The 24,369-nt window shown below is 35.5% G+C and overlaps 1 long non-coding RNA gene across 1 annotated transcript in view; it reads right to left on the bottom strand.

Moving 5' to 3' along the window:
• Positions 1-222: 222 nt before the first annotated feature.
• Positions 223-24,369, bottom strand: part of LOC136847767 (uncharacterized) — a 40,429-nt gene continuing 16,282 nt past the window's right edge. Inside the window, exons 2-3 of the long non-coding RNA XR_010855830.1 lie at positions 18,078-18,176; positions 223-4,549 (exon numbers count right to left, since the gene is read on the bottom strand). This is a non-coding gene — a long non-coding RNA (uncharacterized lncRNA). The remainder of the gene's footprint in view (positions 4,550-18,077; positions 18,177-24,369) is intronic.

Raw genomic sequence — 24,369 nt, 5'->3', positions numbered from 1 at the left:
GTAGGAACCCTTGTTAGATCTTTTCCCCACATTGTTGAACCCCAGACTTCCACTATACTGTTCACTGCAGACAGAGCCAGCAGTTTGGGCAGTAAATGATACTTGATGATTATTTGTTTCCTGAGTGTTCAGACTGTGGTAGAGGTGCTTGCGATTGTTCAGATGTCAAAAAAATCCTCATTGCTCCCTTTTTGCCACAGTGCGACTGGTTTCCTGACTTTTTGGAATTTGATTTGGACTAGTTCTCTTCCTGCTTGGAGGTGTGTGATGAAAATAACCTCACTTCCAATAGTTTCATTGAGTGTAGTGTCAGAGAGATAGACTTTATTTGGGGATGTGACCTTGGTGCTACATATCCTTACTTGGGTCTTCGGTAAGCCTCTGTTGGAAACCTCTCTTTTGGATTTGAAACTCCAGAATGTGTTTCTGAATGCCTTTGCATTCTCTGAGCATGTCAGTGAAATTCACGTCCTTTTAGGCAGACTTACATTGGAGCCAACAGTAATCAGCGGGTCTCATTTACCCCAGAACATGTAGCCAAGACTCCATCGTATAACAGGGATGGATATTTCCGATTACTTTGCTGTTCTTGCCATGTCCCTGCCTTTTTCTGAAGACTATCTTCTGTGTCCTGTGAAAGGACAGAGCCCGCAGGTCATATCGCCATCAAACTGAATTCTATCATGAGTCCTCTTGTTTGGTTTAGCACAACAGTTGTGTTATAGCTCTAGGATGTTATTTCACAGGCGTATGTGTCCTGATAAGACCTTCCTATATTTAAGGTTAAGGCTCATGAAGCTCGAGGTCTCTCCTACTCCCTGGCTTTTAAATAGTCAGGAGCTGTCATACTTAAAAGCAGGCCGTTAGCATTGTTAGAATACTTTGCTATATTTTATCATCCCAATGTTATTCTAATCTCTTTTTGTATATATAATTATTTGTTATGACCTATTGTTTCTGTAGCCCATATACTTTCTGTTTGGAGGGGTCTTGATTCTTCAACATCATCATCCTCTTCATGAATCGCCTCTTACTATCTGGCACACATGAAGGGCTCTAGTGCTCGTTGAATGTAATGTATGGACTAATGTTGTTCATCGCTGGAAGAATACTGATGGCAGCTGGGTTTGACAGTGGAATATCCTCAAGCATGTGTTGCATCATTGCATGTGATGGTGGTGGAAGAATTGGAAGGAACAGTGCCTCTACTATTGTCTGTCTTAGGTTTGCTGAATCAAGTACTTCAAGGAAGAAAACAGGTTCTCTTTAAGCCCCTGATATGTATCTACATCAAAATTTTGTGGAACTGTAACTGGCTGGGTTGCTACTGGCTGGGCTAAGAATTGACAGTATAGCTTGCAAAATTTCTGCATAGCAACTTTCTAGGGGGTGCTGACTCAGCTAGGAATTGAGTGGCTTTGTACCTAATCACTCAACTGCTTCGTCTTCTCTTTTACAGCTGCTAACTATGCTGACAATGGGGTGTGGGCTGTATTTCATTGCACGACAGCAGTCTTGTCCAAAAAGGAACCTTCTTTCACCACTGTGGATGGAGGCTTGCATCATCTGTAGAAGTGACAGGGGCCTGAATGGTGTATCTTAAAATATTACAAAATGACTGATCACATAACATGTACTGCATTTTCATGTGTTTTTTATTTGGGGAAGACTGTTGGTGGTGGCTTGGTCTGGAAAGTAGAATATCCTCAAGTATGGTTTTTATCATTATATGCTATGGTGTGGATGATGGAATTCACAAGGTCTCTACAATTTCATCTGCTTCAGTTTGCTCAAGGAAGAAAACAGAGGCTGTCTTTCAATTAGGACATGTAGCTACATCTAAATGCTCAGGAACAGCATGTAGCGGGTGCAGTGTTGGCTGGTATGGTAGTGGGATTTGGTCTGTGCCTGACTGCTACACTGTAATCCTACCTGACATAGTTGCTGGCTTGGCTGGCAGTGGGTGTGGTCTGTACCTGACCACTTGACTGCAGTCTTGTCTGAGGAGGGATGTTCCTTCACTTCTACTAGTGGTGATGCCTGCATCATCTAGAGAAGTGAAAAGAAGAGCTGTGCTCCCTCAAAGTACTACAGTGTAACTTACCATATAAAATTCTCTGCATTAGCACTATTGTTCTGCCAGGGAAGACTTGCTGGCAGCTTTATCTAGACATTAGAATATCCTCAAGCATCGGTAGTATTGTTCGCTACGCTTTAGTGGTGGAGGAATAGGGTCTAAACAGTAATCTGCCTCATGTTTGCTACCTTGCCATACAAGGAAGAAAACAAGCATTTCTTCAAGCAGGACATTAGCTACTTATAAATTCTCTGTTTCAACAGCAGCAGGCCGGGATGCATCAGACCACTTGACTGCAAGCTCATCTGAGGATGATTGTTCCTTTGCAGCTACCAATGTAGAGGCCTGCTTCATCTCTAGAGGTGACTGGGGAAGAACAGCGCTCCCTCAAAATGCTCCAAAGTGGCTGAATGTGTTCATCTTGGGAAGATTGTTGGTGGTGGTTGTTGTGGGAGAAACAAGGTCTGAGCAGTTAACTGCTTTAGGTTTGCTGTATCAGGTCATGAAAGGAAGAAAACAGGTGTTCCTTCCAGTGGGACAGGTCAAGTAAATACATTTAAATTCTTGGGAGCAGCAAATAGCGGCTGGCTTGGATGGCAATTTGGTATTCTCTTTACCTGATCACTCAACTGCAATTTCATCTGAGGAGATATGTTTCTTCATCACTACCAGTGGAGAGGCTGGAGGGCCTGTCACAAGGATGCTGAAGATTTTGATGCATGCAACACTGACAATTTTAGAATAATGTCCAATGTTAAGAACTAATCTTGACATATCTCTCTGGTGAGCATGGGTAGCAGACTGCTCATGGAAGTCTTGCCACAACAGATGTGGTTCCCTGATAAAATTAGACTGTAATAAATTGCACCTCTTCATGGGCAGTCCTGACTGCAATCAAACAGTATGATGAAATGAGAAATACACAGTACAAAAAATATACAGCGAAACCACCACTGAATTGAAAATATATACTAAAACTAGTAATCATGAAATATTAATGGAAAGAGGAATGTTATTACTGAATGAAAAGAGAAAGGTTATTGATACATGTTACAAAGCCAAAAACAGTACAGCATATTTATAGCTTTAAACATCAGGTCACTCAGTAACTGAAGATAAAGAGAAAAGCAGTTTTTATGAGCACAAAAGGACAACACCATCAAAGGGGTTTAACAAATGCGTACTCCTCATTAGATGTGCTTAGTGAAGCTGAAATGTTACAAGCATTAAATATATATATGGTACAACAAGTAAGACACTGCAGTTATTATTTGCAAGCAATAACAATAACTTTCAAACTTGTACTGTTACCAAATGCCATATAATACCAAAGTACACTGTTGCAATCACCCTGCTGCAAAATCAAAGTGTTGTAGTAACAAATACTTCTTCAAATAAGAAGACCACCTAGATAACTGGCTTGGTAGTGAAAATGATCTGTTGAGATGAAGTTACAGATAGTTACACAATTTAAGGAAAAGATAGTGAAATGGGTAAATACGTAGAATGGAATTAGAAAGAAGTATATTGCAGGAAAAATGATAAATCTGCAAGCTTAGCAATTTTGTAATGAGAAAAACAATCTGGAAAAGCTCCACACTTGTTAACAGTGTGCATACAAAAAAAAGTGAGCCATTTGTTGTGTATGTCTAATAAAGACTGCCATGTTTAAACATTTTAAGATACAATATTGGATGTTGAAGTGATTGGTTTGCAGGTTAGTTTAAGCCCAAGAGAAGGGATTCATTATAAAGACATCAACCTAACGAGATTGACCTAAATCAAGGACTGACCCCATACTGCACATAGCTAAGAACCAACTAGAACAAAAGACCATTCTCCTGTAATTACTACCTTTGCCCTAGTAGAGATGAAGGATTGTGGAAGTGCTGAGGAAATTAGTGAGAGTCTTTATTTTCCTGAACACATTTACCATCAAAATTATTTTGCAAAAGACAAAAAATTAACACACCATGAGAGGTCCTTTAATCTTAATATCTTGAAATGCATTATACAACCCTCCCCATCTTATTATTCCAAGCCATTATGAATGGAAGCATAAAATAAAAGCTCATACAGAATGATTTTCAATTCACAAGCCAAACAGATTTTCATGCACTGCTCAATATCTATTGATCAAGTGGCTCAAAAAGTGAATGGAGTAAAATGTTAGGTACCTTTCCTTGGCAGTGAGAACTTTGGATCTGGTGAGAGGAAGTTGGTTAAACCAGTCTGTCTTCTTTCCAATACACCTAATAACTAAACAATCTTCATCACTAGTAGGCTATTTGCTTTCATGAGCACTCTCTTCTTATACAGTATCGCCCATGTCCAACTTCTTACGCTTAAAATCTTGGGAATTTCTCCTTGGTATTCTTTTTAAGTTATGGGTATATGATTTCTGCTAGGAATCTGTGCTCAAAATATGAATGTGTCCATGGTCCTTAGAGGGTTTTTGTTGCGTGGTAATACCTGGAATCATAAAAAATAAAATTATCAGAATTGTAATATAAAATTTAGGTCAAAGGCCAAGCGCTCGGACCTATTAGGTCATTCAGCACTGAAAAGGAAACCGAGAGTAAAGGAGGTTTTAACTGTGTAACGGAAGCAAACCTCGCACTTGCACTATGAAATAATTATTAGGAGAGGGGGGGAAAAGTAAGATGGAAGAAAGCTACTATGAACAGAGGTACAGTAAAAGGAATGAAAGGGGTTGCAGCTAGGGGCAGAAGGGACACTGCAAAATAAAAAAAAAAACTTAAATAATGCCTAAGCTGCACCACATGAGGTGTACTGATGGCACTATCCCCTTTACGGGGAATAAGATTATTGAAGAAAGACTTGGAAACCATTCCCAATCGCAAAATTTTTTTATTACATGCATTGTAGTACTGTATATACTAGCACTAAACATTTTAACTAGTATTTTTATTTCATTACTTAATTTCTTGCATTTTTAGTCTCCAAAGAAACTCGAGAGGCTTTTTGGGCATCTCTATCAGTAGTAGCTTCACTGGAGTAAACCATTTCTTTCAGGTCTTCAGTTGCTGGAAGTTTCTATAGCAGTTAAAATATTTATTTCAGGTCAGGCTGAAGTCATGAGAGAGTTGTCTACTTTGCCTGTTGCTCAGGATACTTTACGAGTGAAAAAGAAACGACATGATCTGGAAGAGAAACTAATGCAAATTGAGGATGGCCTAAGGATATTTTCACAGCCTAAAGTGTATGTGGTGAATGATGATTAGCAACACTTTCAGTACAAAACTTGAGATGATTAAGTTTTGTTAATATTCTCATTCAGGTACTTAAGGCAATAACTAAACTAGAAGTCACAGCAGTGTGAGCACTAAATTTGGTAAAATATAATATAGTAATTGTAGCTTTAATATACAGTAAAAATATGGATGAAGTTCTCTACAGACTTTTTGTATACTGTAGATTGTGATTTGTATGCATAGTAAGTATGTGCAGTCAATTGGTAATTTTATGAGTGTTGACCATACACAGGTGATATGTTCCTTTAACTTTTACATAAAATACCATCTGCATTTACATTAGCAGAGCTTTGTTTATCATATGAGAATGCAAATTCTGTTCTTAAAAACTTATTTTTGTTGGTATGTTTGTAGTAAAATATACAAAAATTAGATAACTCCTCAGTTTGGAACACAGTACAGTATGTCATCAATTTAAAGTTTAAACAGAATCAATGACAGTGGTTTGTTGTTGCATTTGGATTACATTTAAAATGCACTCCTGTTCTTAGACAGATAGTAGTTTACAGGAAGTATATTTTAAATCTGTACTTTGTAAACCATTGATATACTAAAATTTGCTAAGTAAACTACATTGATACAGTATACTAAAATTTTGCTGTATTGTCTATATAAATTTCAGTGTCATTAATTTAGATAAATCTTTCTCATTAAAGTGTATAATAGCAATATAAATAAAGAGGGATGAAGATTAACTGCATAGTAAAATTTTAGTATTCAGGGAAACTAGAATCATAGATTTCCTGACATTTAGGCTACTGAATTGCAAAAATGTACGGCTAGATTTTTGAAATACAAGCACTTATGGAATTGGTAATAATAATAATGGAATTTATTCTGATATGCAGACTCTGGCAATGAAATAAGTTTTTATTAAAACTTCATGCTACTTCAACTGTGATTTGTTTAGTTAGAAGTGAAAATGGAGAACTTAATAGAGTGAATGATTTGGTGCTGCTCAGCATAAGTAAAAAATACAGTTTCTTTAGCCATGACAGATGAAATTTAGAAGCCTGCTTAGGGTGCTTTCATAAAAATTAGAAATGCTTTTAAGCCTGCCAACAGTGTGCATAAACCATTTGGGTAGATGCTCAGTGTGTCTGTGCAAGTATAGATGGTTTGTGGTCCACAGGTTTTCTGAAAGATATTTAATTACATTCAGAGTCATGTAAAAGTACTTACTCAAGAAACTGTAGTTTTGTGAACTATGGCTTTGGCTATTAATTAATAATTAATATCGTTTTAACAACTAATGTGCTTGCTCCCCAGAAATGAGGTAAAGATCCAGATTTGTTTTTAGGGGTAACCATCCTGTTTACTGTGTTGTTCAGAGCCAAAAGAATGGACCAGCACTAAGGATGGACAGATAGCCATGGCTGTTGGGTTCCCATTGCTCGGTTGAGCTCTCATGGATCTTTGCTAAAATAATTTTCTTTGAGACAACAGTTTATCACTATTTTCACATCATTTCGTCATCTGGCAGCAAAATGATTAGCTTTGCCAGTTACAAGTTTTAGATAATCATCAACTTGGATGAATATTTTTAGCCTTGCATATTCATTAGGACTACCTTTCTTTTGATATACAGTACTCTTTAGCTTAACTATATGGACTTTATTATGAAAAGCCACGTTTATTAAAAAACCCTCATGCCTTAGATATTCAGTTGGTCATTCAATATTTTTACATTACTCCTCATGGGTTTTTCTGGTCTAGGACTAGTTTTATTTGTCCATGGCCAGAATCGGGTAACAATAGAATGGTGGCCTGAAAGGATAACAGCATATTTTTATTGTAATTAGCTTCTTGTGGCAATTTTCTATTGGCCTTTCTGTACACAAGAGAGGTGCAGGTTTAAGGTCCTCTGGACTGACTTGGTATGGAAAATTTCACAAATTACCCAAAGCTGAAAAGATCTTCACAACATTAAGGTGAAGCAGGTCCTGCGAGGGTCTGTTACAGTAACTCCAAACTGCTTGGATGTGCTTGGGCATTACACCACTTGTTCTTTCAGGATGGCTAGTTTCACAAGAGATTAGGTAGATATAGGTTATATTTCTTCATTGTTTGACATGAACTTTGTGACATTCATCGTAACAGACTTGCTAGTACATTTTCGTTGTTGCAGAACTATTCTAATTTCATGCCTCCTATCATGCAAAAGGAAAATTAGACTTGTGCAGCTGAGCATGCTATTAAACATGTTTTCTCTGCATGAGTGTAGCTTTAATTTTTCAATAAGAATAATTAACTTGTCACATTAACGTGAATGTAATTTTAGTATCAGGCGACTTATGGGACCATTGCAACATTAATCACACTCCGTATAAGAATGTATTACACTTGGGCATGCTACCATTTGCCTCTACAGTATATTGCCCAACTCCCTAGATCCATAGGCTGTCTTGACTGAAGTATATTAGTCTACATTTCAAGTAGAAAAGTTCTCCATACATTCTAAAATTTGACAGTTTCACAAATGGCTGCTTAAGATACCAGTTACAACAAGATTGCTGAGATGACTGCCACTCTACTAAACGTGCCCTTAAGAGCAAGATTGCCGAGCTGACTGCCTCTGCTAAAAATACCACTTGTGGTAATATTGTTGAAATAACTGCCTCCTCTCTTTGGACAACATTTAGGGTAGGGTTTCCGTGCAACACCATTTTTATATCAGATTTTCCTCTCTATGGTCATTATGTGAAAATGAATTCTCTCTAGTCTTCTTGCGTGTGCACTCTGCCTGGATTCCTATCTGGTCAAGTTATTTTTGATTTTGTGGTCTCTCCTACTGGTCTTCGTCCACCTATATTGATGTAGGGAAAATAAGCACAATGTCTTATCCTGTTAGTATTTCTAGAACTCATGGACATGTCTCATAATATAGGTGACTCCAGTGTCACTGGAAAATAATAACTAGCTATGGTCAGTGTATCAAAAATTAAATTGATAAGTAAAATATAATCTTCCCCCTTTTTCCTCCATTTTTTCTCTTTCCCTCTTGATTTTTTTAATTCCCCTCTTTTGTTATTTATTTATTTATTTATTTAACTGCTTAATTTTATGTACTTTTCTCCTTTTTCCCAGCCCGAGAAGAAGCCTAAAAAGAGTTCAGAGGTCTGCTTAAACAAATCATTTATAACTAACTAACTAACAGTGGGTCTTCTGCAAGGTCCTGAACTAGAATGAATCCTTGCTACTGACTAAACTAGAATAAATCCTTGCTAATGAAGTGGTTGCTTAATCATCCCTTGATTTTTGTAGAGATCCACTGATATTCAGTTTTGGATATCAAATAGAGGAAAATGCTATCCTTTTGCCTTAATTTGCATAAAGGAAATTAATGCCATTTGCTACATGTGGATGAAATAAATTCCAAGACCTACCTGTGGATAGTGGAAGTGAATGTCATTAGCCAGATTTTGAACCAATGAAAGCTTCCTCAAATGTTAATTTTACAGATTCCTCAAGTCTTGTAAAACCTTGTGTATTTTTTATCATATGTGACAGTGTCAATATGAAATTATGCAAAAAATGCATTCAGTTCTAGGACACACAACACAATTTTCTAGTTGTATGAATTTTCAGGAGTTATTTTTTTATTGTTGCTGATCAATATTTAACATTAGTCATTAAACTTTTTGTATGTTTATGTTAGTTATTTATTAGGCCCAGTGGCAGTCCTGATTTTTCAATACTGAAGATGTCTTTTTTAAGATGAGTTATCAGGCAACAGATCTGGATCAAATGAAATAACTTTGGAAACAGGTAACCAATACTGTCATTAATAAACAATTAACCCCAAAGGCTCAGATTCCATTTTCAGTGATGTTACTAAATTTTTACAATACTTATGATATTTTTATTTACAAAGATACAGACTAATAACCTCAGTCTCTTACACTTTTTGGAATTCTTTGGAATTTAATGTGATATCACCAGATTGTTTTTATATGTATATGAAAAACAGAAAAAAAGTAACAAATATTAAAAATATATATCCCAAATACAATTTAGTGTGGAAAGTTGCATGTAATGTGTTAAGAAAGCAGATTAGCTTTGTCAACCTTTATACCCTGGTTATTACAGAGAGGACTGGAATAGTTTGTCGGTCTGGAGTTCATGTATTGGATGTTTCACAGTCAAATTGAAAATATAACCAAACCCTACAGAGACCTGTAAAATTAAAGATGGGTAAAATTTTATATTTGTTGTCAGCAGTGATAGTTATACATTAGATGAATGTTGGTTTCCTTTTCTTTATTTTCTTTAGAAATAAGTTTGAAAGGAAAAACATTTTCCTTAGCTAAAATAAGTACTGTTTCCTCCTTGGTATAAAATAGTTTTACCACAAAGCTGTTGCTATAATAGCCCAAATTCTTGGTCTACTAATGCCCACGCACTCTTTCATCCTTGGTTTAATAGTGCAATAAATGAGAATAGAGAGTGAATACACTGCCAGGCAGTTTCTTTTACCAGGTACTGGTTTTCTTAACCACCATTACAGATTGCTGTTGTAGCAAAAAGTTCTTCATGAATACTGTCCTTTCACAATGTTTTTAGCATTGCTTTCCAGTGCTATTTTTTTTCAGTATTTGAATTTGCTATTTTGGTTACTTGCAATGTTAGATGCTGCTCCTACAGTCGAGCAGCAGTGAAGTGGCTCAGCTGTAAATCCTCTTCCTTTAAGGAATTACTGGATAACTTTCATGCATGGAAGCAAAGAAACTGAGGCTGATAAAGAAGCTTCCTTTGACCTGGGTAGGCCCTCTGCTGTTTTTATTAATAGAGACAGCAGCGGGCCTCTTTGTTTGCATAATTTTCTTTGCTTCCTTGGGAATCTGGAGATTAAAAGAGACCATCAAGCATGTTAATTTTCCAGCACTCCCTTGTCGTTAGATAATTTTCTGCAATTAGTTGAGGGTGTTTCCAGCCTGTGCAGTGCTTCAACATTCACCCCCTACCAAACCAAAGTGGAATCTCATTCTGTGTAACTGGTTAAGTCAAATTGGCCTTTTCTTTGCAAGTAATTTGTGATTTAGACACGATCCTCGTAACCAGGATCAGTGTACTGCATGCTTTACTATTCTTTCTTCAGGCATTTGTGTCCCCAGTAAGGCTAACATACTTGAGATTGGAACTACGTAGGCCTTTCTTTTGCAGCTTATTCTGTGATTAAGACAAATACTCCAGGTAATCAGGATCAGTCCATTACATGCTTCATTATTCTTTCCCTGTTGTCCCATTCCAGACAAAGAATGTCCTTCTACTTCTCCAGAGAACCAAGGACTTCATCAGGTAGGGCACTACCAGACCTTTCCTTTCCACAGGATGTTCTAGAAAACTTGTGTCATAGGATACTATTAAATACTGTGTTGCTTCAGGGAAGTAACCATTAGTATACATAAAGAACATGATGGATGGTGAAACAGTGCAAGTGAAGTTCAAAGTGAAAAAGACCTGTGCTCTCTCTACTTTACTTTTAACATGCAGTTCTGATGTTACCTTGGTTTTGATGGAAGGCAACTGGAAATTTTGTTGGTGGACACTTTGTGGTGTCAATCAAAATTTTTACCCTATTAAGTCAAGTGTTTTGACTTATTTGTTAAGACCAGCCTTAGCACCAAGACTATTATAGACTTAACTGGTTATTCACTGTATCATCTCTCATGAATGGTAATGTATAATCATCTTTTTAATCACAAATTCTTTATTTTTAATGACTTGAGGGATATTCTTCCTTATGTTATAAATGTTCTCAAAACCATGACTATGGATCCTAGGGCCTTATTGTCCAGTTTTGAGGCAATCAGCAGCTCAATCCTACAGGTTAATATAATTAATGTGTTAGTGGTGAAACTGATCCAGTTTTTTTCCCCATACAAATTCATAATAAATTACAACCTCCCAACCCTGCCAGTCCAGACTATACAAAAAATGAGGCAATTAACCATAACCATAAACCCATAACTGCTTATACAGGGCTACCATTGCTCTTATTTTGGCTGTTAAACTAGAGATGGAAGTGTCCAGGGGATTCAGACTTTGCAAATGTGGGCTAACATAAATTATGGAGTTGTATGAAAAATTTAATTTTAAGAAATTACGCATTTCTACTAAAAACCTTGTGTATGGAATGTCTTTATGCAGTTGTAACTGTGTACTTCGTGAGTGGTTTCTAGTGATTATTTTATGTTCAATTAAACTACAAAGGCTTAATTTCTTGACTTTTTAGAAAGTGACAGTTTTACTGTACAGGTATTTCTCTACAGTGTGTTACATACCAAGAATGATTACTCTATGTGTAATAAGCATTAGTTTGTTTTAAAGGAAGAGAATTATAGAAGTCAATGATTCTACAATAATCTCTTTCAAATTTCTCCCCATGTGGGAAAAGATGTTTGGATTCTTTACTAACAGGTTCATCAAGAAAATTTTGAAAGAAGCTCCCGACATTTCTGTAGCTTTCTTGACAATTTATAATGATATACATATGCTTTAATATCTAGAACAGTGCACTGTAGAGAATATTGAGTAGGATACAGACTGCATATATCTTGAGCCCTCCTCTGAGGTTGTATATCTCTGATTTTTTTTTTCTAATTAAATTATTGTAGAGCAGTTTAATGAGAGCAATGAGTAATATCTTAAGAATTTTACATGGCTTGCCTGAAGGATTTGAAAATTAAAGCAAGGTAAAGCTGAAAAAGTTGCAAAGGTAGGTGGGAAGAGACCAAAGAGATCTGATAAAAAAAAGTTAAAGCCAAAAAGCAATGTAGATAATGTATTCATTAGCACCAAGATGTCTGAATCGTGACTGGAGATTAAAATAATAACCTAAGTCATGGACACTTGTCACCTTTCAAATATTCTGTTTTATTTCACCTGCTTTGTAAGTTTCATGGCCAAAAAAATTGTATAGTATAATGTGCCTATTTTTTCCCCAATATACATCTCAAGTGCTGAACTTTGGTTCTGCAGGGCTGAGTTACCGCTGAGTTACCCTTATATTCTTTATATCCGAAAGTAAATGTTTGTATGCAGTTACTCATGCTAGTTAGGTAATACTAGCTGTTCACTACAAGAGGTAGCACTCAATTTTCTTTAGAATTGCTATGTGAGCTTTTTATAGTGGCTTTGTTAGAAAATGCTCTTTACTGCTTATGGTGGTACGTAATTCATTTTCAGTTTTTTGTATGTATGTATTGTATCTAGTAAAGCAACTTTAAATGTCAGTGATTTAGTGGATGAAGAGATTTTCTTCAGTGGGGGACAAAGAATTAAACAGTTTTCCATCAATAAAATGTACTAGGACTCCAAGACAACATTCATTAATGATTTTTATCCTCTAACAGTGCACTGTTCCTTGCAGTACAGCATAAGTATGATACGAACTACTTTGTACTCTTATTGTAGAACAGTCTTAATTATATTTTCATATTTTTCTTGTCAGTGTAGGATTTCAGTATTGTACAGTACAATCAAAATTCGTACATGTAGAATTGAATGAGAAGCTGAAATCATTAATATAAAGTTGTGTAATGAGTACTGTTTGCTTCTATAAAAATATTTTTGTGAAAGGAAAAGGTAGCCTTCTATGTGAAACATTATTAATGGCCTTTGAACATCTTTCTAGTTACAGCACATGACAGCTTAAATCGTGGTAGACGTATTTTTGTATGACTTTTGATAATTTTTGTAAATGAATGTGATGTATTAGAATGTTTTTGTCTTTCACGCAGGAAATTTTTTGTGCAAAATAACAATCAGTATTAAAACCATGATATGGTACTTGTAACAGTATTTTGCTATTTAGTATTAGATCTAGTATTTTATCATGGAGTATGAAAATTTTGCATATCAAAGATTAAAGTCAGGCTTTGAAAATTGTGTGCTTGTTCACTCTGTCAAGGAAGCACTAGTTTTTCTCATTAAAATCCTCAATTACTACCTATTCATAAATCAGTTTATTATTCTTAGGTCCTGTTATTAACAATCTTGTTCAGTTTTGTAGAACAATTTTAATTAGATTGCTGTGAATTGTAAGTTGTGCTTCATAAATTATGCCTAACTTTATTACAATTTTCACACAGTATGCCATAAACCACCTGTTCATTAAATATACCATACACTAGATTGTATTCACTATATACAAATCAAGTTTGTACAATATCATTTATAGTTTTATTTGTGTGGTATTTGTGTTTCTAGGCAGTAAGTTTCCATTATAAAATTCGTGAATGCTGGTTTCTCCATGGTTAAATGAAAAACTGATAGTACTGTTAAGTACATGCACTAAAGATCTTAACAAGAGAAAAACTTTAAATATTGTATGTTCAGAACTATCCAAATTGTTTATGTGTATCAGGCCACAGGCAAATGAGGGTATTTCATCTGTAATTTTGTTAGAATATTTTAAAAAATACTTGTGGTGAACTTAATGTATGAATGTTCATAGATAACCTCACATTTGCAACTTAAATTACCATTTCTATAGTAAAAAAGTCCCTTGTCAGTGGAATCCAAATATAGTTAGTGGTACACTTGGCATCAAGAATGTCACTACATATCACAGCAAACTGAGAAGACATCTGGCAACTCCACAGTGTAAAAACCAATATCACTGGGTTTAGGAAACAAGATCTGTTGGCAACGATGCTTGCAAGATCTGTTGGCAATGATGCTTGCAAAGTAAGAACGTAGCTGTATGTAAACTTGTTTGATATTCACCTATGCATTGCCTCTGATGCCATAGTTATGTTATGTAGCTATTGAGTATTATTTGCATAGCATGCTGCAGTTAAGTACTTTTGGATTCCTTTAACCACACCATCCAGCTTCAGTACTTGTTGAAATTTACTGGTACTTTTCATCCTTCCACTCTCACCACTCAGCTGTCCAACTTCTTTACCGTACAGGTAATTTTGATCAATTTAAGGAAAAACCCTCAGGCTAAACTTATGAGTTTAGCATCTACCGAACTCAGTGGTAATAACATTTTTCTGTAGAATAATGTCTTAAGTGTCTTGCATATTTAATCCTTTCATAAAGGAATTATAAATATGGAATTCATTATTTGCATTTGATATACTATTGTTATAGCTGTCATCTTAATGTTGGATGGTGCTGGTGGAATAAATTTTTCCAGACAGAAAGTAAGACCCACAATTTCAGTCTTTTTTCCAGTTGGTGGCTATTGCACATATTGTCATGCTGAGAGTCCTCTCCATTTCTCCTCTTACCCATTGAAACTGACACAGCATTTAACAGAGACCTTCTGCATCTCTGAGACAGCAAGAAGTCTAATGCATTCCACCTGGAAATATTAACCAGTGAGTTTACCAACCCTGCCAGTGGGTCTTAAGCCTTTTATTCTGGAAGAACACTGGCATTTAAAAACTCAGTAAGACACCTAAACACCACTAAAGAACTCTGATGACTTGCATGATGCAATTGCTGTGCTACTTTTTATATTGACCAACATGAGATACTTTGGCTGCTTTTTGGATGCTTATGCTTCTACACTAGCAATGACCTTTTTATAGGAATTGAATCAGTTTTAAGAGTGTTATATTCTGTTAAACAGGCATAACTGGAAATGAATAATTGAGATTAGCTGCAACCAAAAAAGTTACTTTGATAAGGCCTTTTTGGCCCTAAGACCCTAATTTTCCTACAGGGGATGAAGTTGATAGCTGTATGTCATGTTGGTAAATGCATCAGTTCAGATTTTGTGAGGGTTAAATAGTTTAATGGAAGAGCAATCATCCTGCTGACTGAGTAGAAATCTTCAGTCTAGAAGACTGCTTTATTCAAAAAGAGGGAGAGCAGCATAGCTCATGTGTTTAAGCTTTTGCACGAGGTACTTTGCAAACCACAGTTTATTGTAATCCAGAATCAATACAGTAGCAGTGAAAATTAAAATAATGAAACTATACAAAAGTCTAGTCAAGGCTTTTTGCCTAACTAAGCAGGTGACAACATATTAAAGGATTTCTAAGATTCATGATTGCCTCTTAACCTGTAGTGAGAGAAGGTACACATCCAGGTGATTCAGCAAAGCATTATGAAATTAGCTGCAAAATTCTTAACTAGGAGAAGTTTAAGAAAAAAGTTCTCTAAGAATATGTAAACACAATACATACCATTAAGATTTATGGTTCATTGCACTAAACAACCAAGTTAATCTCAATGAAAATCTTTTATTTATATCCTGTTATCTACCAAATCATTCAGACTGAAGGCACTGTTTTGTCAATATAAGAGTCTTGTGTCTCCAACTCAAAAGGCAATTCCACAAGAGTACCAATACATGGATCAATGAAAATTGCTATCCTCATCTGTATCTATGGTCTGTAATGAGCATTAAGACACTGTAGACCAAAGCCTTTTTTATTGGCAACAAACTTCATTTCAGATGATAACCTCATTTTATATTAAGGCTAATACCAAGGAAGTACTAATGCATCAGGATCATGGTCGAAAGATTGGCAAATTGATGGAACTAGAAGGTAACTTTTGAGTTACCTGCTTACTTTCATGAGATCTTAAAATCAATTCAGCATGACGTTCCTGTGACTGATTTGTACTAGAAAGCTTTGTGCTATTAGATTAATCTTGTAAACTCCTTTCTCCCTAAATTATCGCTATTATTCTATAAACAAGGTTATACAGGTCATCTTTTCAAATTGTATGCTGTAGCTTCATTTAACTATTCTTAGGCACAGAGGTAAATAAAATTGTTAAAAGAAAAAAGATTTTAAGCTTTTACATGTGATCTGCAGGCATTCCAGGATCAGGAAAGCAATGTTGCCATGTTTTCCATGAAACGAATTAAGGAAATTCAAGCCAAATTTCTATGCAACATTTCTCAGGATAGTACAGGATACTGTACTGCGTTCTTTAGTGGACTGCAGAACAAGTAAACTTTAATGTTCACTTTATTCTAGGTATTATTATATAGTACTGGCAGAGTTGTGAAGTTTTCTTGATTACAATACTTTTAAGGTGTGCTCTTCACACCCATATCCTCTTGCTTTATGTATATTTTAAAGCTTCTAATATTTTTAAAACAAGGTTTATATCCTTAAAAGAAAGCGTTTTTGACTCCTGTCACATTACACAGACTACAGTTGTTTATTCACCAGACCTTTTGCATAAGACAATATCCAGATGGTGAAGCTGCTTCTTATACCTAGATTATTTAGCGTGTACATAAAATAATTATGTTTTTTAAGGACAGCAGAGTGGAAGGTGCTCATGTTTGCTTGTTATTCAACCCATGACTAACTAAAATTTTACATTGTCTTTCATACTCCATCTTGAAGGGGGTGGCCTTCTTCTCTTCCCTGGCCAGCAACTGTAATTTCTCATAAAAAACAAATAATTGTTTCTAGTCTCTGCCTTTAGAATACTTCAATCATGACTTGAAAAGTACTTTGACTCAGGGTTATAGGATTTTATTTTTCCCTTTAGTTTTTCGCTTCAAGTCTAGGCAATTGAGGTCACTAGCTTTGTTCAAATATCTCGAGCATGTCCACTTCTCACATGCATGGGTCACTTCCTGCATGTACTTAAACTAGTATCTCTTCACCTTCACTTCTCATCATGGCCATTTCTAATTCACTGATGTCAGTTTCACTTACTCATTTCTTTTCTTGGCCCTCCTTGACAATCAAAACTACTCCAGTTGGGTAATACCAACTGACCAGTCTTTGATTTATGCCTAACTGGGTAGAATGGTTCTTGCTCTGGTCATGAAGGTACAATGACTGCAATGGTTATTGGACAAATTATAGCTCGATAGGTTACCTTTAAAAATATAAACTGGTTGGGCACAACTATTACTGCACGGCTAAATGTTACCAAAACTTTGTGATTTAGCTTTGAAGTCTAGCTTTAGCTCACTTCTTTAGGGTAAGAAGGGGGATTCCATGCCTATCTCATAGCACCCTCTATCCAAATACCCTGTATATTTCTCTTAATCTTTGAGAATATAAGTCAAGTAATCCAGTCTGGTAAATAGTTTGTTGCTTTATACCAAGCAAACAGTATGTTCAAGTCATACTGTGGTGAACTGCTTGACTCAAGAGTAGTAATCTACACAATGCTTGGAAATTTATGAATTTGAAGCAGTTTGTTTAGATTGCTTCATTATGGATTCACTTCACACCCTTTTGATTTGTTTTGCAATTTCCATTTAATTTTATAGTCAGCATTTTTAGCTGCCCATTTACAGTATGTGAATCAAGCAGGGCAAAGTTCATTAAAGTACAATTTATTCTGGTTTTTAGTAATAAAAGTCTTACTACTACAGTGCTGGCAATAGAGCTTGTTGCAAATGAGGGGTCTGTATGCAAATAATGCTAAAAATGGAAATAAAAAGTATATTGTGTACCTTTCAAATAGTGTCATAGGAAGCTTGTAACTATGCAAAGCAGTAAAGTAAAAGACTTAGAATCTTTCTACAGTAGCATGTTACCTAGCTTGTTAGCAAGCACAATCATCTGTTGCACTGGTGACAGTTTCCTGGCAAATAGTTTTACATGCTGCTTTTTTGACGAAACCATTATAATTTACCCTTTCATTAATGGGTACTTGTTAGAAAAGGTATACAGTAATGTAAGTTCACTGTAAAGTATACCTGGAAGTGTACTTGATAGTTTTTTGTTCTCTCTGATATGATTTTAATGAAAATGGCAATGACGAAGGCAAATAAAACTTACCTCGTGCAGGACTACTAGAAAAATCCATATACTATGGTGGTTTTGTTTACTTGAAGTCTTCACATAATATCCAGCTCAAGTGATTTGGGATTCAGGTCACTGTGAAAAGAAAGAATGTTTCAAATTAATAAACAATAATGGTATAAAATTTTTAACTGCATGGCAGTACTTAAATATGATTAACTTGAGGCACGGAACCACTGAAATAATCATACATAATCTTTCTGTATTTAACAGAAAATTACTGTACTTGAATTTCCGAGTTAGGTTTGTTAAGGTGTATAAGAAAGTTTTTTGTATGAAAAACAAGGGACATTTTTACTGAATAAATTAAGAGTGATAGAACTCCAGTAATATTTCTTTTACTTCATACATTTTGGAACATTTATCCTATTGGGGAAAAGTTATTTTATGAAATATTATTTCAACCAGACTGCTGTAGAAATTATGAAAAGTTATTTTATGAAATATTATTTCAACCAGATTGCTGTAGAAATTATGAAAAGTATCATAAAAATTTATTATTTATACTGAATATAATGTAGGTCAAGAGTGTGGTTTGTGAATAATTTTGTACTACGACAGTACAGAATTGTATTTGTGGTTATGAGCAAGTGTTACATGGATACTTTCCTTATACTTCAGCATTGTTTTAGAATTAAAATTATCCTTCTTGTGGCCCTTGAATAGTATGCAAATGTGCTGTAAGTGAAGAAAGCAAAGCAAAAGTCAAGAATGTTTTTTTTTTTTTTTTTTTTTTTTTTTTTTTTTAACTCTTGAAGGCTACTCAAGTGCACAAGCTGAAGAGAAGCACCAAAGTGGCCAAATTATATGGAACTGCATTAATAGTGTATGCCATTGAAGACAGGCACAAATATCAATTTTATTTAAAGTTCAAATTGAGTGGCTACCTTCAAACTCTATATTCTCCATAATGATTAAAGTCCTAATCCACGAGTAGTTTAAACTGGTAACAAGAAAGGTGGGCTAATTTAACAAATCAGAAACTGAAAACTGTAATCTTCAGCAAGAAAGTGGATCTGTATGAGTTCTGAATGAAGAGCAAGGATAAACATGAATATAATGCACATTAGCTGTATATATTCTGCACTACTTTTTGATGCAGAATAGCGAGGAAAGGAAGGTGCCTTACTGTGATATTTGCTGGACCAATGTTGCAGTGAAGCACATTTTAACTGTGAAAGAAGGGCTAATTCATTGCATGGCAGGTCCATGAATGAATTGCCAGGGAAATTTATCCCATTAGAAAGAATAATGCCCTTTTTAAGTTACAGGAGTTTTCCACTTGTTTAAATCTGAGATTGACAAGTTTCCAAAAGAGTGAGAAAAATGTAGATTTATGAATCCGAATATTTTTTTTCTATCAAGGAACGCTTAATGGCCTCCAGCCCCAGTGCTTGGCTTTCAAGCAAAATTATCATGATCCAACCAGATCCATAAAAAATGAGCTTAGTGGCTACTTAATGTCTATTACAAATAAGACGTGACAGGTTCACTACTTTATGTCTATTACAGATAAGACATGACAGTTCAAAGTTTAAACATTTTCAAACCACTGAATAGTAATGTAAAAAGGCTAAAATCAAACAACTGAAACTAATGGTACACTTTAGTAGTCATTCAGTTTTTAAGTCCAGTAACTAATTAAGACTGCCAATAATCTAAAATTTTGGAGGAATTACTGTAACTGTGAATGAGTTGCTCAATCTTTTCAGTGCCAGGTTCAGGCTCTTTCCAAATTATCAGTGGGTTCTAGCTTTTCATGTGTGAATACTGTATGCTGGTTTCAAGTTTGATTCAGGCTTCAATGTAAATATTTAATATCAAAATAATTTATGAAAAAAATTTTCTTTGATGTATGATTAAGATACAAATAAGAGCCATGGCCATTATGTTCTCCTTGGGTATTTGATTTAATAAATTAAATCTGGTCTAATACGAGGTGATGGAAGTATGTGCATTATTAGTACTTACATGAGAAAGTAGGTCAAACCTTGTGACATGTCAAAAAAGTAATTGTAATCCGTCCATGATGCCTGACTAATTGTACCTAATAATGGTACCCCACTTTACTTTAAATGTGATGTCGTTACTAATTACTTGATAAAAACTATCCTAAGGAAATAATTTTTTAACTATGTCTTCATATGATTACTTGTATTTACCCAAGTACAGTACTAGTATATGTACACCGGAATTTTGATTCTTTAATTTTTTCCAGTAGAAAAACAATATGAATATGTGTAACTTAATCAGTTATAAGAACAAACCAGAGGTAAGTACTATATATCACAATAAATACACAACAGTTTTATAATTGTTTAGTATTAAGTTGAAAGAAATTTGTTATATTTATAAGCCATGATGAGCTGCTTTGTTATTAGCTGTGCCGTTATGGGAACAATTAGACAATAAGTAACCTGTTATAATCGACTACTGTATTATATTTTGGTACCCTTATTATTTATATTTAACAGTATTTACTTATTTTCCTAAGGAGTTCTGGTGCACATACAGATTGTTTACTTACTGTATTTTGTGTATGAGTTGTCACTCAATAAAAAGACCACCAGACAGCCTGTCTTTTTTTTTGACCAATACTGTACAAAAAACTGGTTGTGCTCATTATACATAACTCTGTACAATAAACCTAGCGTTTCCATTTTCTCGGCCCTCTGACTGTATTTCCAAAGCAACACAGCCTTGTCATGAATTGGTTATCTCTTCAATGAGTCAATAAAAGGATTTTGTTAGGCCAAATTAGTAAACAAAACACTATACAAGCGAATGCTTTTCTGTATTTCAGTACATATTATATATTTCATATGATTTATGGTTGAAATAATTATGACTACATTCTTTGCTAATGAAATCATGGTTTATTTCAGGTATGTAATTTTCACTTTAATATTCTTTTCTTCCCATCAAACCTAAGAAATTACAAATAGTAATAATAAACAGAAATAAAAATTGAGTTGCTTACTTACTGATGACAGGATACAAATATCAAGGTTATCACAAAAATAAATACTGTAATTGGCTATATACTGGTCGACGACATTATTCTTCGAAGTTGCAAGGCTCAAGTTTTGTAAAAAGAAAGCCAAGCTTATAATAAATTCACAGCAGTTATTGAATACAAAACTGTGGGTTTTGTACTTTATGATGACGAACCTGAGGCCCAAATCTTTAAGACCTCCAAATGCAATCATCATCATCATGGTCTCCAATGCCACATGATGTAAAAGGCCTCATGAGAAATTCCCACCTCTTGTGTCTTTTCTGTACTTTATCTTCCACAGATCCTTATGTTTACCAAACCTCCATTCTCACAATTCTCATATTAGTAGGTCAGGGTCTTCCAACTATTCTGGTGCCCATAGGACTCCAGTTAACACTAACACATACTTTCCCTCCCCCCACCCCCCCCCCACCCCCAAGGGCTGTGCAAGGGACATGTCCAAGGCATTTCCATCTCTTTTTCATCAGTGCTTCACCTACATACAGAACTTCTCTAATCTCCCTTATTTTATAATTTCTAACAATCCTGCTATCTGACTCCTAATATTAATCTTAATCAGATTGATAAAATCTTTTAGATATAGTTTCACTGTCATACCATGATTCACATTTGTATAGCAATACAGATCTTACTGGGCTGGATAATCTAATTTTTATATGCTATTTCAATGTATGTGATCTCTAAATCGTACTCAGACTGCCCATTCTCTGATTTGCCTTTTTTAGTCTTTCACTAAATTCCAACTCAAAAGATCCTGTTCTGGACATCATTTGTTCCTATATATTATAAGTTTCAACATTGTTATTCCTTTCTCTGTCTAATGTTTTTTCATTCCTTTTTGCATACGATGCCCTGATTACTTCAGTTTTTTTTCTCTCTAGCTTTAAGATGCCTTCTGTTAAAAGCTTGTGGTGTTTTGCTGATTAAAACAGTATCATCTGCATATCCTAAGTCTGTCAACTTTCTACCATTACTCCAACCTAAACTTCCTGTGCCATCTCCGACCATTTTTTGCATTACAAAATCTGTTAGAAAGGCAAACTACAAAAGTAAAATAATACGGCAAATTAATTTGACAAGACCCCATCAACATAAACTTTCCATGCATTTAGTTCATGGAAATTTAAATTAGCTTACCAAATTTTACGAGAACGCCATAGCGACGCAACACCAAATATAATACATGACTGAAAATGTAATTACATACAGAAGCATGGATAAATGCTGATCAATGGCCAAAGATGCAACAATTAACATAATGCTCTATCAAATGGTTGTTATTTACTTATACTGTAAACCAAAGGCCAAGGTGCAAGGGCATTTAGCATTCACTCCTAGGTATCATCAGTAGCGGGTGGTAGTTGCTGTGGGGTTTCCAGTCCCCTTTACGGTGGACGATTATCATTTTTAGGTTAACCTGACCACTGACTTAATATTTCTAACTGTCAGGTTTTTTCTTAATAAAAATCCCTGTCAGCGGAATCCCCAACTTCAGCAGGAAGCTCAGTAAGGACAACTAAAGAGTGGGACTAAAGCATTTTGAAAGGGAGCCTCGAAGTTTGCACTATTTGCCCAGGGGTGAAATGAAGGCAACTGTAATACAAGGCAACCTAAGCGGAAAATATACATGCGCATACAGTAGCAGTCCCCAGACTACTCAGTAATTTCCCCAGATACTGCAAAAAAGATAAAATCTTGGAGATGGTCAAGAAATCAAAGAAATATCTATTTGGAAGCAGTTATGACACAGTGGAGCCTGGTATTCAAGAAAAATATAAACTAACTGATCAATAAATGGGGTTCATCTTTTGAACAATTAGGAGGGTTCTCAAATTAAATTGGGAGGATGGTGATGGTTTCCACGACAAATTACATAAATTTCAGCAAACCACTTTCATTGCTGAAATAATTTTATGCTTTGGTATATACAATATCTGCATGAGGGCAACTTGGAAACTCATTCACAGATAATGCACATTTATAACACTGATGCCTATTTAAATTGAATTTCACTTTTCCCAACTTACTTTGAGCATGTATTGCACTACCCAAAGGCAGGCCAACAAGGGATACACTGAATCCTCAACTGGCCACTGCTAACGGTGCAGAAGTGAAATGTTGAATGCAATAGAAATATCTTGCTTAGCCGTACCTTCTCTTGAAGCCATTATTAGACAAAGCTCTCAAGAACGTAACCATTCAAAACACTTAGGCAAAAGATAAGAACTTCTTTATTTATAGGTTGAGAGTTGTTAAAAATTTGGGTACCTCTCGTATGAAGGGAAATGAGTCAAGAGAGTTGTCGGCCAATCAACTAGCAGACAGAAAATGAAACCTCTAGGTGATAACAGATACTATCTTGGAATTGTGAAGGAAAAGCCAGAAAAGTGTTACCAGTCTTAAGAGAAACCCGAGTTGGTAGGAAATGAGTTTATTTTATGCTGCCACTATGTTACTAGTTATGCATCACGGTCCAGCTGTTCAATGAATAATGAAGACTGCTGGAACTGGGAAATCAAAAGTTAATGGTCATGCAACAGACCCGTCATTTTTAGGCCATACAAGATGAAGCCACATTATCACCTACTAGTGAATCAGACCTGCAGTCAAAGGTTAGCGATGCAAATGTTGGGATTCCTTCCCTACTCAAACCCCTCTCGGAACTTCAGTTATTGATGAGGCCTTCTCATGATTACAATGGATTCGTCAGGGGTTAGACTGGCCAAGGATGGAATCTGTCAGAAAGGATAAAAGACACAAAGTACAATGTATAATACCCTATAGGGGGGGGGGGGCTTAGCGCTGTCAGTGCACTGCAGGCATTGCTTAAGGTTCTTTGCAGCGTCCCTTCGGTTCCTAGCTGCAGCTCCTTTCATGCCTTTTATTGTATCTCCGTTCATACTCTCTTCCATCTTACTTTCCATCCTCTCCTAACGACTGGTTCATAGTGCAACTGTGAGGTTTTCCTCCTGTTAAACCTTGAAAACCTCCTTTACTCTCAATTTTCCTTTCAGCGCTGAATGACCTCATAGGTCCCAGTGCTAGGCCTTGGCCTAAATTCCATATTCCATTCTATTACCTACAATGTACAGTATAATAAATAGGAGTAAATTTAGGCACAGGTGGAGAGGCAAGTAACTGATGCCTTATAAAGTGACAAGTGATGGTGGGTTAGTTTCGCAGACACATTTTCCAAGTAGGGGACAATGTAATATGGATAACCAAACAGCAAAATCACTACGAAGCATC

The sequence above is a fragment of the Macrobrachium rosenbergii genome, chromosome 17 (assembly GCF_040412425.1).
Source record: "Macrobrachium rosenbergii isolate ZJJX-2024 chromosome 17, ASM4041242v1, whole genome shotgun sequence".
Taxonomy (NCBI): Eukaryota; Metazoa; Arthropoda; class Malacostraca; order Decapoda; family Palaemonidae; genus Macrobrachium; species Macrobrachium rosenbergii.
Note: the sequence above shows the minus strand (reverse complement) of the source record. Positions and strands in the feature narration are given on the sequence as shown.